General features: G+C 33.7%; 1 protein-coding gene across 2 annotated transcripts in view; it reads right to left on the bottom strand.

The window, feature by feature from the left end:
- Positions 1-18,112, bottom strand: part of LOC114325575 (class A basic helix-loop-helix protein 15-like) — a 313,876-nt gene that overhangs the window by 164,695 nt on the left and 131,069 nt on the right. Inside the window, exon 1 of one of the 2 annotated variants that reach the window (XM_050647399.1) lies at positions 1,763-1,979. The exons of the other annotated variant lie outside the window; for it this stretch is intronic. The gene's annotated coding sequence lies outside the window, so the exon portion shown is untranslated. Of the gene's footprint in view, positions 1-1,762; positions 1,980-18,112 lie in introns of those variants that run through there. 2 annotated transcript variants of the gene reach the window in all.

Genomic DNA, 18,112 nt, shown 5'->3' on the forward strand with positions numbered 1-18,112 from the left:
AGACATTGGAAGAAAATTTACTTACAAAATAATAGAGTGACAACATTCCATTGAAGTATCAATCCATCAATCAACAAGCAGAATTGCTTATAGAGAGGAAGAATAGTCATGAAGAGCTAAACAGTATCCAAATAAGGCCTCCGGCCAAATGTTTTTAAAGTATTGGAACAAATCAAAATAAAAATACCAATAGAAAGAAAGAAAAGACATCAAAGGACTAAAATTGAAGTGCAAAAGTTTATCAGATGAGACGATATAAAGAAGGCAATTGGAATCGAAAATAACAGTCCGAAAATTTAAACACACTGATATGTACAAAGTAAATACATTTCTTAAAGAAAATAAACACCAGACATCTTTGAAAAAATATAAAGACAGGAAAGTGAATTAAATCATCACAACGGGAGATCCAGCACTTTGTTTTTGGCAATGTCCTTCAAGGACTGATAATAATCGTTTACCTAAATATAAATTAATGAACTACGAAGTTAAGCAAATAAATGGAGAATTTAAGAAAATTTGTAGTCGAGCTAAAAGATTTCCAAAAAGAAAGATTTATTGTTGTTACATATCCGAAGTTTTGTTTTAAGTCATCTCCGAAAGAAAAACTAACAGACTAAACGGCCTTACCTGAGAAAACGTCATCCATAAACAACCACCTCAGTATCACTTACTCATTGTCATCAAGATCAACTAAAATATGCACCTTGTAGCCAACATAAAATAAAAACATTTTGACCTAAGTCTCGTTGGTCTGGTAATCCCCGTTATTTAAGTTCATCGAATCGCCAATAACCATAAAATCATATTTTACTCCATCCACTTTTTGGAACCACACGACAGATCAATGAAACAGATCTACGAAGGAAACAATGATGATCTGTCCAGGCACAAGACTTATCGAACGACATTAACAATGATAATTATGATGACGTATGCATAAGCTTGAAGACCCGACCTAAGATCCGGCTATAAAAAGTTATGTAGATCAGGACACTGGGAAGAATTACAGGAATACTTTGAGAGATAAGTGGAGTATAGACATTAGAAGAAAATTTACAAGTTTACAAAAAATATATAGAGTGACAACATTCCATAGAAGTATCAATCGATCAATCAACAAGCAGAATTACTTACAAGGAGGAAGAATAAGAAGAATCGTCATGAAGGGCTAAACAATATCCAAATAAATCCTGAGGCCACTAAAAACCTAAATCACAATAAAAATAACAACAGAAAGAAAGAAATGACATTATAGGACTAAAATTGAACTGCAGAACTGCAATAGATTATCAGATGAGATTATATAAAGAAGGCAATTGGAATCCGAAATACCTCTCAGAAAAGGTAAAGTTTTAATGTCATATATGGTAGTGGTGTCATGGCAAAATTAGCAGTGCCGGAACGCAGTGCCGGAACGGCGGCGTTCCCGCACCATGACACCCCTGATATATGGAGTAAATAAATAAATTTCACAAATAAATACTAGAGAACTTTGAAAAAACACAAAAAAAAGACAGGAAAGTCAATCAATCATAACGGGAAATCCAGCACTTTGTTTTTGACAATTGTCCTTCATGAGTTGATAATAATAATCGATTACCTAAATATAAATTAATGAGCAACGACGTTAATCAAGTAAATGGAAAATTTAAGAACGACAAAAATTTGTAGTCGAAAGATATTGTAAAAAAAAGATGTTGTTACGTATAGATTTTTAAGTCATCTCCAAAAGAAAAACTAATCGATTAAATGGCCTTACCTGAGAAAAAGTCATCCATAAACCACCACCTTAGTATCACTTGCTCATTATCATCAACATCAACTAAAATATGCACCTTGTAGCCAACATAAAATAAAAAATTCTTGACCTAAGTCTCGTTGGTCTGCTAATCCCCGTTATTTAAGTTAAGTCGAGTCAAATCGAATCGAAAATGAGTTCGGTCCGCGTGAGACGTACCTACCGCGTGTTACCTGACTCTTCGCGAGATACCAGTGAAACTGAATTAACTAAATTACAAATAAGCTTTAGCTTTCCCGTTAACCGGTGAATGGTAATGTAAAAATCTAGGTCGACTCTATCGCAGTTTGGCAGCCAGGTGAGCCGCGAGGTTCCACTCTCGGCCTCTAGCGCTCATAGCGAGCATATTTCGCAAGGTTCGTTGCCGTTTTTTCGTGCTTTTTTAATAACCATTTTTATTGCGCTGTTCTAAAAATAAATCACTTCTTAATAAGGTGATAATTCAATTTTATTTCATACGTTCAACACAAAGGAACTATTTATGAAGGAAATTTTTGTAAGAACACTGTAAAAAACAGTTATTAAACCCAAATAGAAAACTTATACGTGTCTGGCAATTCATCCAACAAAACATAAACAATGGAACTATACAAAATGATCATTTTTAGCCAATATTTTTAGCTCTCTTCTTATTTTTCATTCAGTTTATATGATCGTTCCGTTGCACTTTTGACTTTCTTACTCAGTCATTGATGTTGTCTACTTTGCATCTCCGTTGTATATCTGTGCTTCTAGCGCTCTGTCCCATAGTGTCTTACCATCGATTTTTCTAAGAGTTGTCATCTCTGCTGTTTCTATCATTCTTTTTTTTATTTCATTTCCTTCCCGATATTTTTATTTCTCCATATTTTTTTATTCAGGCATCCTACGTTTGTCCCATTAACATGATCTTCCACTTCTGTTTAGAGCTTTCCGTAGCTACATAGTGTAATGTCTGTATATTTAAATTCCACCACTTGTTCTATTATCTGACCCTCTAGGTCCAATTTACATCTTAGTAGATTTGCTGTTAACCATGCATTGTGTCTTTTATTGGGAAATTAACATATTAAATTTTCTAACGGTTAATTAAGTTGGTGTAGCATATGTTGTAAACCATCTTCATTTTGAGAGATTAGCATTGCGTCGTCTGCATAGCAGATTATTTTAAGTTGTCTTTCTCCTCTTAGATATCCTTTTCCATTTTAATAAGTTTATTCCTCTGTAGTACTCCTGGTCCGATTTGCCTCTCTTTTTGAGTAGAGGTTCTTTATCTCTATTCTTGTGCTCTGCTATTCTGTTTTGTTATATTATTGTTTGGATTAGTTTTAATAATTGTTTGGTCACATATAGTTCTCCGTAGTTTAGGTGTTCGTTCGGTATTCTGTCATCGGGTGAATTTCTATTTTTTAATTTCCTCATAGCTTCCTTTACCTCCCCCTCCTTAACGTTTATTTGTTCATATGTCGTCACTTCTGTTAATGGTGGTTCATTATTGTCAATTTTAGCAAATAGGAGTCGAAAGTAGTCTGCCCATATTTCCTTCTGTATTTGTGTCATTTTTGTTAGTTGGTTCATCTATTTTCTTTGTCCTCAGACCATTCTCCATATTTCTCCATATTTTCCGTAAAATTCATATTGCATCTGTTTTGATAGCTCTCCCAGTGTTCCGTTTTATATTTTTTTGTTTTTTGGTTTATAAATATTGGTTGTATACCTGTGGTATTTATTTTGTTAATATATTGTGTATTATATAAAGGATTTCTTCTTTTCTTCACATTTTGTTTTCACTTCGTTACAATGGAGTTTTCTTTTGTGATATATTAATGTTCATTACTTTTCTCTCTTCAAGTGCTTCTGTTGCTGTGTTAATTGTTATTTTTGAGTTTTCCCCAGCTTTCCTCGATGTTTTCCTCCCCCAGTTTTCTAATATTCTATTCTCAGCAATCTTCTCTGATATTATTTTTCTGTATAAGTATTCCGTGTATTTAGTCCTTTGACTCTGATTTTTGTTTTTCCTTGTGCAGCTTTCTTGGGTGTGATGTATTTTATGATGATCCTTATCTTATATAATATTAAACTATATGTTATGATCACTACTTACATCTGCTGAGTCAAAGCATTTTACGTCCAATGTTTTTGATGTATGTATATTTCTGTAGGTTATAAAATCTATCATATATCTTTCGTCCAAGGGTGCTATTGCATATACAGTCGGAAAAATGAAAGAATACCCATGAACGAACATATAAAACACGCTGTATTTTCCTGTCACCGTGTCACAAAGAAAATTGTCCAGTGCAAGTACATGTAACAATAATTATTACATGTACTTGCGCTGGCCAATTTTTTGTCTGACACGGTGACAGGAAAATACAGCGTGTTTTATATGTTCGTTCATGGGTATTCTTTCATTTTTCCTACTGTATCTATAATTATTGTGTTGGTCTTTGTAGTCAAAGAATGTGTTGTTTATTCGATGTCCATTATTCGTGCAGAAGTTTATCATGAGCTCTCCATTTTGGTTTTTAACATGTTCGTTATGTTTTTGTTTAATTCCGGGTATTACTTTGTTGTCTATTCGAGCGTTAAAATCCCCGATTATTTGGTCTACTACTTGTTGAATTTTGTGATAATAAGTTTCTCTTATTGTTTGAGGCTTGTTACTTTCTGAGTGTAGTATGTAGTTATATACAGGCGCGGATCTAGAAATTCATAATAGGGGGGGGGGCAGACTTACCCAAATATTATATTTTCCAGATTTAGCCATACGACTCACACTTACTCTAAGGATAAAATACACTATATTTTATAATCCCAGATACCAACGGTATCAAAAGGATTGATAGACAATTCACGACTATAAATCTCACTGGTCGTTCTTTACCATAAAGATTAACCTTTCTACCATCAATGGGTAGGTACGCATGGATTATCTAGTAAAATACAAATTTTTATATCTTTATTGTATCGCGAATTTGAAACGTGACTTTTCATGAGATAAGGTTTATACCCAGTGTAATGTATTTGCATTTTAAAATATCTTTTTTGTTATTCTTTGAATTGAGAAAAATATTTCCGTTGTTTATGGTTCCACCGGTACCCAAACAAATGCGCCTGCAAATTATATTTCAGAGAAGGGTGCCTTATTAGATTTTATGGCTTCTTTCAATGCTTTGGAAGCGGTTGTCGTGTAATTTAGTGTTGTACTGATGGCATACAGTTTAGAGTTGACAGAAAAAAATAATAAATAATAAAAAAATACTTATAGACTAAATTCAATAGGGGGGTCCATGGACCCGTTGACCCCCCTGTATCCGCGCCTGGTTATATATGTTTATGTGAAGTATTTTTTTTGCGTTATTTGTGATATTTAATCAGAGTAGCGTCTGGGTAATCTTACTTTGGGCGTTTTTCCTTCAACTTTTTCCAGTAATACCAAGGATCGAATTTCGAGCGAATCGTTTTTCTTTGTCATATTTAAGAACATGTTTCATGATCGTCTCCTAAATAATTTTCTTGAGTCGTTCAAGTGATGCCGAGTTCAACAAGAATTGAGATATATGTTTTTGGGTTCGTAGTATTCTTAACATTCGCCTCCATGTGAAAATTTCGAAATCATCGATTTGTTTCCTATCAGCCGATTTCTACGTCCATGACTCTGCTTCGTAAATGACAATGGTAAATATGAGGGTCCTGGCCAGTATCACTTTTTTGTTTTTGGAGATTTAGTTAAAAACTAATCAAACTTCGTACAAAATGGCTAAATGGAATCACTAAAGGAATGACAGAAAAAATTGATGGGAAAACGACTGACATAATAGTGAAAAATATAATATATTCTTTGGTAAAATGAAATTATTAAATTGAGAACACCCCTATAATTCGATACTTACTATATACAGATATTTTTACACAATCATTTATTTTCTAGAGCTTCGTTCACGACAGACGAGAATATAAAACTTTTACCTAGTGATCTATACTGTCTTTAGATTTGCTGTTTTTATGGTTATTGCGTAATTGTTTCTCTACTTATGTCAATCTATTAAGCAGCAGCAACTTTGAACCGAATTGCGACTCGCAGAGATATCTAGGTACTAAAATTAATTGGTTGTGGGTGTGGAAATTGTTTTGCTGCTATCCGCTATGTCTTTTGTTTTATGCTTCGTACTCGTTCAGATCCGCTTAATGACACTTCATAATAATTGGGTGGTGTTTTAGTAGTAGTCAGTATAGTTTTATATTCTAATAATATTTAATTTAACAAAAGTACAACAAAAAGTTAAATAAAAAGAAAAGGAGATGAAATCGACATGTTGCAAGTATAGATTCCACTAAATGAACTAAGAAAAATTCGAAGCAGAAAGTAGTCGTACGAGTCAACGGAAGATTAACCAACGAATTTTACATTTAAAGAAGCGTCAAACAGGGACGCATTCTATCCCTGCTGCTATTTAATATCTATACAAGGATATAATTAACAGGTTTTGCAAGAAGTGAAAATCAATGGTGAACTGATTAAAAATCTTTCAATGACGACACAGTTACCTTATGCGATAGTCTCCAGGGCATTGAAGAGTTATTGGATTGCGTAAACATAACAGAAAGAGAAATGTAGGGATGTAGAGACAAAATTTATGACATTTAGACGCCAACCTCACAACAATGCTTTCCTACAGATAGATCAATAAAACATTAAGAGATTTAACTCATTATTAGACTTAGGCAAATATGCAAATAAAAACATATGAAATATGCGCATAAATATGCAGCATTTTACACAAAAATATGCATGTTTATCTAGAAAATATGCATATAAAAATAAAAAAAAATAGAAATGCCTACAGTAAAACCTGTGTTACCGGCCACCTGTACTAACGGCCAGTTTAAAAATTTCCCAAGTCAATTATATTTATGTACACCTGGCAATACCGGCCACCTTTCTATATTGGCTAATTATTCTTTCACTTTTAGTGGCCGTTACTGACAGGTTTTACTGTATATATAAATAACTCAGAAAGTAGTATCCGTTTTGTTTACAAAAATATCTAAAATATCTTAATTATATCATAATTTACAGTAATTAACATTTATTTATTTTACAAACTTTTGAATTGTGCTAACACTAAATGATTAACGGCTGTTTAAATTTTTCTAAAAACTTATGGTTTCTGAGTAGGTACAATATTTATATTTGTACACGAAAAAACTTCTTTCCACATCAACTGATGTAACTGCTTTTTGGTTTCAAATTAAATGGTTCCTAGATATGTCCCACCTAGTACTTGAACTAAGTACTTCAGAAAGGACCTGGTAACTATTTGCATAACAATTAAAATCAGGAATCTTGAAAATATCAAGATGATATGACTATGAAAGCAGGAAGATCCCCAAATATTTACAGGAGATTCTTGTTTTTTTTTCTCTTTATCTAAGAAAAAATACTATGAGCCTAAATTAGAAGCACGCAACTAAAGGCTATTGTACGAGAAAACAGCGTTTATTTTCGGCAGTTTCAAATTGAAATTCACAATAATATTACAAGGACAGGTGTTACCGGTATCAATTTTACAACATAATAATTGATTTCTAAAACTGACCATCCCAATAAAAATTTTTACCTAGAGGTATAAACTAACAGATTTTGGAACCCTTATTCAAGGACAAAATTACAATAAATATCTAGAAATATTGAAACAAAATATATTCGGATTTCCAAGCTCTTCGTTGATTTTATTTCATGAATATATCTATACACCTAATGAAATTTCAAGTTAAATGCACTTTATGCATACTTTTATAGAAATATGCAAAATTTGACATTTTTGCATATTTTATGCATAATATGCAAAATATGCAATTTGCATATTTGTCTAAGTCTACTCATTATACATTTCTGGGATTCTAGATTACAGACCAACTAGACTACCAAGAAACGAACCATTAAAAAGTAGAAAAATTACTGATCACTATTTTTTAAACAGGAATCTGAGAAGTCAATATAAAAGGCGTATCATCTCGAGGCAATCGAAATTTTTGGTCGACATTTAAGAAAAAGAGCGATTTTTTTCATTTATTTTACTCTTGTGAAAATCTTTAAAATGAGATTTTCTGAATTAAAAAATATTTATAAAAAAAGATAGTTTATTGGAAATATAATTCAAAATTAAGCATTCTTTTCAATCAATATATAATATGCAAAATAAAATTTTAGTTTTATTTTAAAAGATTTTTCCATAATATTTACTAAATTTGAAGTAAACGCGCCACAAAAGAGTAACCTTGATACAGTTTGAATTTTGAAACTCTTTTGTGGCGCGTTTACTTCAAATTTAGCAAATATTATGGAAAAATCTTTTAAAATAAAACTAGAATTTTGTTTTGCATCAAAATGAAAATAAATTTTCGCGCCACGTAATATTCATATCAGATCTTTTGTATCTGGAATACTGTATGCGCCACTCATTTTTAAGGCGTTTAGCGGTTTTTTATTCTTGTATCAGTAGTTTTTCAAAGTTATTTATAAATTAAATGTATGAAGTTGAATGCAATGTTCCTCTATTACTCGTTAAGCTTTATTAATGGTCACCTTTGTTGCATTATCTCCCAAATGATCTAGTGTCCATCGAATGTACACTAGATTTTTTTCTATTGGAAATAGATTAAAAAAAATATTGGGATGATCAAATTAGCGTCGTAATCACTACAACTAAATAACCCATTTCGGGAATAATCGTTAATTGGATTATACTTTTGTAGCCTAATAACTTTTAAAAGGCTTAACCGATTTTGATCAGTAAACATGAATTTGAAACGTATTTACCAGTAGTATCTGATGGATCTAAGGTCAAGTATGATAACTGAAGCTATTACAGGAATTATTGAGCTTGAGAAACCATTTTTCCCGTAGGAAATAGATTTAATCATACTTATGAAGCCTATAACTTAAAAATTCGAATTTTCCCGGATATGACGTATACACCGTTAGATTCATCTAGAGTCCTTCTACAAACGCTCAGTTATTGGCTCAACTCGTAGGTTGAAATTTTGAGTAATTGTTGAAAAACCAAAATTTTCAAAGTATAGTTTTTCAGTTTTTCGGCTATACTGAGCCGTGTGTATGTCTGATCCTGACGGCTTAAACACCGTTTGAAAGCTTAACTCAACACTATTGATTTGGTGTATTTGCGGTTCTCCTGTCTTTTCTTGATCCGAAGATATATACCCCCAAAAATATGCCGTTTTGTACCTACCAAGTCCTCTAGCTGGATTATGGTTGGTCAAAAGTCACAAACTACACCGGTTCTGAATCGGCCCAGACCCCCTCTTCAAACACAGAAAAAAAATTCAAATCGATTTAACCTTTAAACACTCATACATACATATCCACAAACATTTTCCCTTTTTTCAATAAAAATTGAGTCATACTTCTAAGCTCGGTAACTTTTGAATGGTATAACCGATTTTCAAAATTAGACATGCGTTGGAAAGGTAATGATCAGTATAGTCGGAGAGATAGAAGCGGATTTTGTGCGTGATAAGTAATATGGAAAAACTATACGGGGATGTGTTGAATTAGTTGTGTTCATGATTTTCACCAACGGCCGGAAACCAGAGTTGGGGCCGAGGGTAGTTATAAGGGGTCAAAGTCGCGGATTTTATTTTTTTTTTTTGACGCTCATAATCGAGATAGTGCACCAAAATTTGGGAATAAGTAGGTCATGACGTAACTAAGTAAAATCTCTAGGGGCGGAACGCTACGTGGCCGACAAAGGGGTGGGGGTAGGGGTGAATATAGAAAATATAAAGGGTTTTTTGCGACGTTCGTGATTGAGATAGTGGACCAAAATTTGGAAATAAGTAGATCATGAAATTACTAAGTAAAATCCCCAGAGCCGGAAACCAGGGTTGGGGATGAGATTAGTTATAAGGGGTCGAAATCGCCGTTTTTATTATTTTTTTTGTGACGCTCATGATCGAGAGAGTGCACCAAAATTTGGGAATAAGTAGGTCATGACGTAACTAAGTAAAATCTCCAGGGGTGGCACGCTGCGTGGCCGACAAAGGGGTGGGGCAGGGGTGAATACAAAAAATATAAGGGGTTTTTTTGCGACGTTCGTGACGAGAGAGTGCACCAAAATTTGGGAATAAGTAGACCATGACATAGATAATTAAAATCCTCAGCGCCGGAAACCAGAGTTGTTGCATGAGGGTAGTTATAAGGGGTCAAAATCGCCGTTTTTATTATTTTTTTTGTGACGCTCATGATCGAGATAGTGCACCAAAATTTGGGAATAAGTAGGTCATAAAGTAACTAACTACAATCTCCAGGGATGGAACGCTGCGTAGCCGATAAAGGGGTGGGGGTAGGTGTAAATATAAAAAATATAAGGGGTTTTTTGTGACGTGCTAGATTGAGATAGTGCACCAAAATTTGGGAATAAGTAGACCATGACTTAGCTAAGTAAAATCCCCAGAGCCGGAAACCAGAGTTGGGGATGAGGGTAATTTTAAGGGGTCAAAGTCGCAGTGTATATTATTTTTTTTGTGACTCGGTACAACATTTGTCCCACACGCAGCGTTTCGCCCCTGGAGATTTTTTTTAGTAATATCATAATCTACTTATTTACAAATTTTAGTGCACTATCTCGATCAAAAACGGCAAAAAAAACCCCCATATATTTTTATACTCACCCCTGCCTACCACCCATTTGTACCCCAAGCAGCGTTCCGCCCTTGAAGATTTTAGTTAGTTACGTCATAACCTACTCACTCCCAAATTTTGGTGCACTATCTCCATCATGAGCGCCACAAAAAAAATAATAAGAAAGAGGACTTTTACCCCTTATAACTACCCTCATCCGCCACTCTGGTTTCTGCCTCTGGGGATATTACTTAGTTATGTCATGGTCTACTTATTTCCAAATTTTGGTGCACTATCTCAATCACGAACGTCGCAAAAAACCCTTTACATTTTTTATATTCACCCCTGCCCTACCCCTTTGTCGGCCACGCAGCGTTCCACTCCTGGAGATTTTACTTAGCTACGTCATGACCTACTTATTCCCAAATTTTGGGGCGCTATCTCGATCATGAGAGTCACAAAAAAAATAATAAAAAACGGAATTTTGACCCCTTATATCTACCTTCCTTCGCCACTCTGGTTTCCGGCTCTGGGGATTTTAATTATTTATGTCATGGTCTACTTATACCCAAATTTTGGTGCACTATCTCAATCACGAACGTCGCAAAAAACCCCTTATATTTTTTATATTCACCCCTACCCCTACCCCTTTGTCGGCCAAGCAGCGTTGAATTCCTAGAGATTTTACTTAGGTACGTCATGACCTACTTATTCCGAAATTTTGGTGCACTATCTCGATTATGAGCGTCATAAAAAAAATAATAAAATCCGCAACTTTGACCCCTTATAACTACCCTCGGCCCCAACTCTGGTTTCCGGCCGTTGGTGAAAGTCATGTACACAACTAATTCAACATATCCCCGTATAGTTTTTCCATATTACTTATCACGCACAAAATCCGCTCCCAGCTCTTAGACTAGTACTATTAGAAGTCGCAAAGGTCGGACTTAAATTTTTGAAGTTTTTGGGAGTTTTGGGGACGAGAACGAAAAACAGACCCTAAATAGAAAATGGATGGTTGACATATGAATGGGTGAGTCTTTTCCTGAACTTTAAGATGGAACATGGCCCATCTTTCAAATCAGTCAGATTTAGAAAATCGAAAATTTCTGTATATATAGTGTCGCGTGTAGGGGGGTGTTGGTGTGCGCCACTGGCGGGAACTGCCGTTCTCTGGTAATTTTACTTTGTTTATCCCATTTTAGAAAAACATGCTCATTTTCAAATCGATGTACAGGTGCGTTGTCAATATTTAAAAGGATTTTTTGGTCCCATTCTCTTCGTAATGTCTCAAATTTTCATGTTTTTTGTGTCTGTCTCTATGAAATCGGGAGGTTTTTTTGTGAGTAGTTCTTTATGATCTTCTTCCCACTCTTCTTCTGATACATATTATATTTCGACTTTTTCATTGGAATTTTTTCTGAAAGATTTCAATATTTTCCAGGATTCATATTTACTTATTCCTCCTAGTCCTATATATTGATCAATTTATAGATGTGTTCCTTTTCATTCTTCATTCTTTGCTTTTACCCGTTTTGTATTTACTTCTACGTTTTCTCTTTGTACTTAAATGTGTATGTCTTCTGAGAATTGGATGTTCATAATTTTTCCTCAATACTTTCCTTCAATACATTTTTTGATTTCTTCGTATTTTTCCTATATAGGTATTGGGTATTTCTTTTCTCGAGTTCTCCCAAAGCCTCTCATGCTGCCTCATTAGTACTGTATTTTACGTAGTCCTACGTTTCTTTGACGTTTCTGAAACCTTCGTCTTCTTGATGTGCCGATCCGTGACGAAGGTTGGCGATCATCATGGCAATCTTTATCTTATCTGCAACAGTGCTGAAAAGCTGCACAGATGTCGTGTTGAACCATGTTCTGAGGTTCTTTAACCATGATGTTCTTCTTCGTCCTGGACCTCGATTTCCAAATATTTTTCCTTGCAGGATGGCTTGTAGGAGGGCATATCTGGATTCATTTCGATTAATGTATACGAAGTATTGTAACTTTAGAGATTTGAAGGTGGTCATTACCTATCGATTCTGTGTCATTCTTCTGAGCGCTAATTCTAATTCCTGTAATTTCTGGTTAAGTCTCTTCTAGTAATGGTCTTTTTTATAAGCGATTTGTAGTTTTTTCGTAGTAGCATAGACAACATTTCTTACTAGTACATTTATAATTATTACTGTATCAGTAAATTTCTTTTAATTATTGGTTTTAACTTTCATCTTCTTTTTTGCAGGTGTCAGGAATTGGCTGTATATTCCTGCTTCAAGAACAAGTAAGTAGTTTCAATTATATAGAACGTTAATTTAATTCAACTACATACCTTTCGAGAAGTGTGGAGATATTGGTCTCAAAATAGACAATTGACATAATAATAGTTTCAACACACTAGGGCCACTACCCAATTTCGAAGTTCGTAAGTCCCTATTGTCCCGTATAGGAGGGCCCTGTATATAAATTAATTTCATTTGTAATATTAATTTAAATAAAAAATGTTTAAGGTTATCTAAATATCACAATGTAGTAATTACTTCAAAAACGTTTCGAGAACACTCCGTATATCTATATCCGGCTGAGAAAACAACAAAAAAATCGAATTTGGTATTTATTAGGTAGCCGAGATTATATTAGACTGGTTTTATTATTATTATTACTAAACTAGGATCCCGTGAAAATATTAATTTCACTAGGTGACATTGACTCGCCAAACAACTAATAGAATCTATACATTATAGTGCGAGGAAAATTGAGAAAGAATTTAGGATAAGAAAAAAATCAAAACTTAGTCTTATAGGCCTGGATCCCGCGTACCAACAAAAATTTTATTAATAGCAAGCTGAAAATTTGTTAATAGCTTAACGGTGTCTAGTCGTACAAACTTTGATGTATGGAAACACTGGAATAGGGGAAGTTTTAATTGTGGAATTTGTCATCCTGACGAGTTTATGACTGAAAAGTAGCAGGTTGTTTTTAAGTTTAATCAATAGCAAACTTTATACAATATATGAAAAAATGGTTGTCTGACAAATATGTTGGGCATTTGAATAAGTCCGACACGTAGACTATGCCAAATCATAGGAATTATGTTGGTGATAAATAGCAGTCTGATTTTTGCATGAGAGTTTAATGAAAAAGTAACAAATCAATTGGAAGTTCTGTCCGACAAAATACATGTGACGTTTTCGTAGTCTAACGTGCGAAATCTGTAACCTGTTCCACAATTAAAACTTCTCCTGTTCCAGTGTTCCCGTACATAAAAGTTTGTCCGACTAGACACCGTTAAGCTATTAACACATTTTTAGCTTACTATTAATAAACTTTTTTTGGTACTCGGGATCCAGGCTTAAGGTATTTACTTGCTTATATAACTTTTCACTCAGACATCGATTTTATATTATGCATTGGATATCAATAATATTGAAATTAATAACTACAAATTGACAAATTTCTTTAATTACTTTACTATTATTATGTATTACTTATAAATATAAAGCCCTACAAGCCGTGAAGGCCTAGGGCTGAAAAGTTTAGATTTCCATTACAATTTCCATTCCGATACATATAATATTTCTTGTGCAGTTCTTTCTCTCTTTCTCACTTCCTTTCATTGATTTTGCTCTAGCTTTTCTTTCCAATTCTCAATATTAGGTACTTTTTGTAAGTTATAATACTCTTCAGTTGCTGAATATGTAACTGTAGGCCTCATAGCTGTTTTATAAATTCTAATTTTGGTTTTTATTGAGACATATTTGGATTTTATTAGATAATATTCTTAATACTACATAAAAACTTTTTGTTTCTTTTTGCCATTTTTGTTTTTATCTCCCTTTTGATTATGTCCCTTTTCCTCTAATTTTAGACCCAGGTAAGCAAATTTTGAATCCCTTTTGAACATGAATGTTGTCTTATTTTTGTTTATCTTTTTTTTGCTTATATAATCCCAATTTTTTTTGCATCTTTTATTATATTGTTCTGTATTGGACCTATTTATAATAAATTTAAATTCAAGATGCAGTAGAAATAAACAAACCAAGACACGTTAAATGCTACTAGGAGCACTACCGAATCATAATTTACAATGTGTAAATTTTGGAAATCATTATTTAAGATTTAAGTATAAAATGTATATACATTGTAAATTATGATTCGGAAGTGCTCCTATAATAGTAGCATTTAGCGGACGGGGTCGAGTTCGCTCCCAATGGTAAGAATTTTACCTGAACTAAAAAAGGTAGAGTCTGAATTGGCTCCCATAGACAAAATTTATTTTACCTAAACATGTCGAAAATATCACCCAGCGTTGTCACTTCTTTCAAATTTTCTCTTTTTGTTAGAAACAGGTACCTTCCTAGAAATATCTATGGGAAAGGAGGAAGACCTAACCCTTCGGTCCTAACTTAACTTTCGGGTATTAGAGTGTAGAGCGCAAACCGGCCGACACCGATAATTTGTGTTAGAATTGCCACATATGCCAATGTTGAACTAAAACAAACTCTAAAAGTATTTGTCTAAAAGTATCATTTTCCTATAAAAAGTCTATATCACTATGTAAATTTCCTAAGCAGCATAAATATTACACGATTTGGCAACAATGTCTAATGTTTCCGCGATTATATGAGAGCCTACCCGCATTCATGCGAGAGCCAATTCGTACCCTTCTAAAATATACCTGAACGAAGCGGAGCGAACTCGACTTCACCCCATTTAGCGTGTCTTATTGTATTTTAAATTTTGTTATCTTAATTGGCAACTAACATTTCTGTCTCCACAAAAAGTATATCTACTAAATAAATTATTTTTCAAACTAGTTTGACAAACAGTTTGAATTTTCAAACTGTTTGTCAAGTTTGACCATTTACCAGTTTCACTTGACTTGAATTGTCAGAAATATTGACTTGAGTTTAACTTGAAATTATGTCAAACTCAAGTCAATTTCAAATATTCAAGTCAAACTTTTGCAACTCTACTGGAAACCCTGTAAGTGTTTTCAACAAAGGTGTGTTTTAATTTTTGACGCTTTACATTTTATCGAATACAGCATTTAATTGTAAATGTTTAATGTCTATCCCACACAAAATACACAATAAGAATCATTTTTATCAAAGCAATAATGTAAACACGATTGTTAACAATAAGACTTGCATACATTTTCTAGTCGGCTGCATATTAGTTTAAATCGTACTAAATAATTGTCACCTGCTCATTTGCATGAAAGTGTCTAAACAAAATTAGGCAACTACACAATCATGTTGCTATATTTCTAAAACTATTTCCTTGTGTTATTATGTTTAACACTTATATTTTTAGGAGATATTAAACTACAAATCATTATAATCACAACTACATTTTTTTTTGTACAGTTTCCGCTTTCAATAAGGAAATCGGTTTCAAAAAATTCTCAAATATAAACGTTGAAAGTTGATCTATCTTCTTCTTCTTTTCCTTCTTACGGTGCATATCCGTTCCGGATGTTGGCGATCAGCATAGCTATCCTGACTTTGCTTGCAGCGTTTCGGAATAGTCCAGTTGTAGAAATATTGAACCACTTTTTCAGGATTTCAAGCCAAGATATTCTCCTTGTCCCTGGTCCTCTCATTTCAAGTACCTTGCCCTGAAGAATAAGTTTCAACAAGCCATATCTCTGTGCATTTCTCATAACATGATTAAGATATTCTAATTGGGGCTCTTTGATGGTGTTAATAATCTCGCATTCCTTGCCTATTCTACATAGGACCTCAACATTAGTCACACGATCCACCCACGAAATTCTTAAAGTGCGTATGTAACACCTCATCTCGAAGGCCTCGAGTTTTCTTAGAGAAGCTTCAGAAAGTGTCCAGGCGTCTATACCGTATAATAACAGAGAAATACATATCGTCTGATGACAGAAATTTTGTTGTGCAGTAGCATATCGTGACTTCTGAAAAAAGCTTAGTCTTTACGAATGCTGAACTTTCTTTCCCCATGCGTTGTTTTATTTCTGATCCGATTGACTTTATATTGATACCAAGGTATGTGTAGCTATATACTTACTCTGTCAATTGGCTGTTGGTTAACCAAAAGCCGTATATTTAATATTTTCCGCTTACTGACTATCGTACACGTGACATTTTTTTCGTATTGAGATCCAGTCAATAGGGAACTTGCACATTTTTTTTATTACATAATAATGTTCAGTTTTGTATAAAAATGAGATTTCCAAAATTTCACGCTTCAAAAACTCATAATAACTTAGAAGTACAAATTTAAAGTCTGCTTTATCTTAAAATAGTTCAAACAACACGTGACGTCACAGAGTTTGACCATGTGGTTCAGTTTATGGTTATATTTACGTATATTTTCCTTCTTCTTATTTAGTTTATTGACCTCCACCTACTTGGGTATTTAGCCAGATCGTCGTCGGGGAATAAAGGAAAAATATTTATATTCTAATAACATTTATCGTATGTCACTGTAATAAAATATACCAGTTTGTTGAGATTACCGTTTCATACAGTTTTTGAAGGAAAGGAAAGAAGGTTTACTATTGAAAATAAAACCATTTTGTAAAAGTACAAATTTTCTATGAATAGTTCAAACGATCAAAAACATTTGTAACGTCACATAACTGTATTTTCTACTGACGTTTATAATGTCTAATCCAAAATTATATAATATACAATTGGTGTAGAATGTAAACATACAACCCAGTGACGTCACGACGCGTTTTGGGGTGGCTGGTATAAGTTGAACTTTTAGTCGTCTTTAGGGGCCAAACGAAAGACAAACAAAACTTTTTTATTTTTGATACAGGTCCTAAATTATGTTCTGTTGTGATTTATACCATTTTTTTCGAATTTAAAATTTTATGCAAGTTCCCTATTATATTTAATTAGTACGACATTATTGTTTGTAAATCATTTAAGCTATCAGCAACTACTGCGTCGTTGGCATATTTATCTAAAATTGTTTAGAGTACTCCGTTGATTAATACGCCTTCCTGTAGTTCTCCCTGTGCTGAATAACACCGTCAGCAGAATGCATCCTTGTCTGACTCCTCTATCTACAGAGATTGTTTCTGTCAACTGGTCATCCTCTTTAATGTTGGTAGTTTGGGTTGTAACCTAAATTATTTGATTTTCAAGTCTCTATCATCTAAGCCCGCTTTTTTCAGGATCATTATGAGCTTATTATATGGTACTCTATCAATTGCCTTTTGCTAGTCGATAAACCAAATGTATACGTCACAGTTGATATCGTTGAACCTCTGCATAATGACTTATACAATGTCTCGGGTGTCTACCCCATCGCGGAATCCAAATTGTGTCAATGACACTTTGTTCTTCGGATTTTTTGTTCTGATTTTTATCACTTTTAAAACGTTTTAAGTAAGTGGCTTAGTGATCTTCGCATGTTGTTGAATTTATTGTTAGGAAGATCGACCTTAACCAGCTTTGGGGGATATTTCCAGTTGCATATATTTTGTTAAATTTACTTTTTATCTGTTTTATTCCTTGGTCATCCATAAATTTAAGAAATTCCGGATAATAATTTTCAGGCCCTACAGCTTTACCATCTACATTGCTTTTTATATACTATACAGGGTGATTGATTAGTGGGGTAAAGCTCAATAGATCCGCAATAGTAATAGATAGCAATAAAAGTTAATAACAAAAATTGTAGCCAACTTTGAGCTTCAC

The sequence above is a fragment of the Diabrotica virgifera genome, chromosome 3 (assembly GCF_917563875.1).
Source record: "Diabrotica virgifera virgifera chromosome 3, PGI_DIABVI_V3a".
In the NCBI taxonomy this organism is placed as follows: Eukaryota; Metazoa; Arthropoda; class Insecta; order Coleoptera; family Chrysomelidae; genus Diabrotica; species Diabrotica virgifera.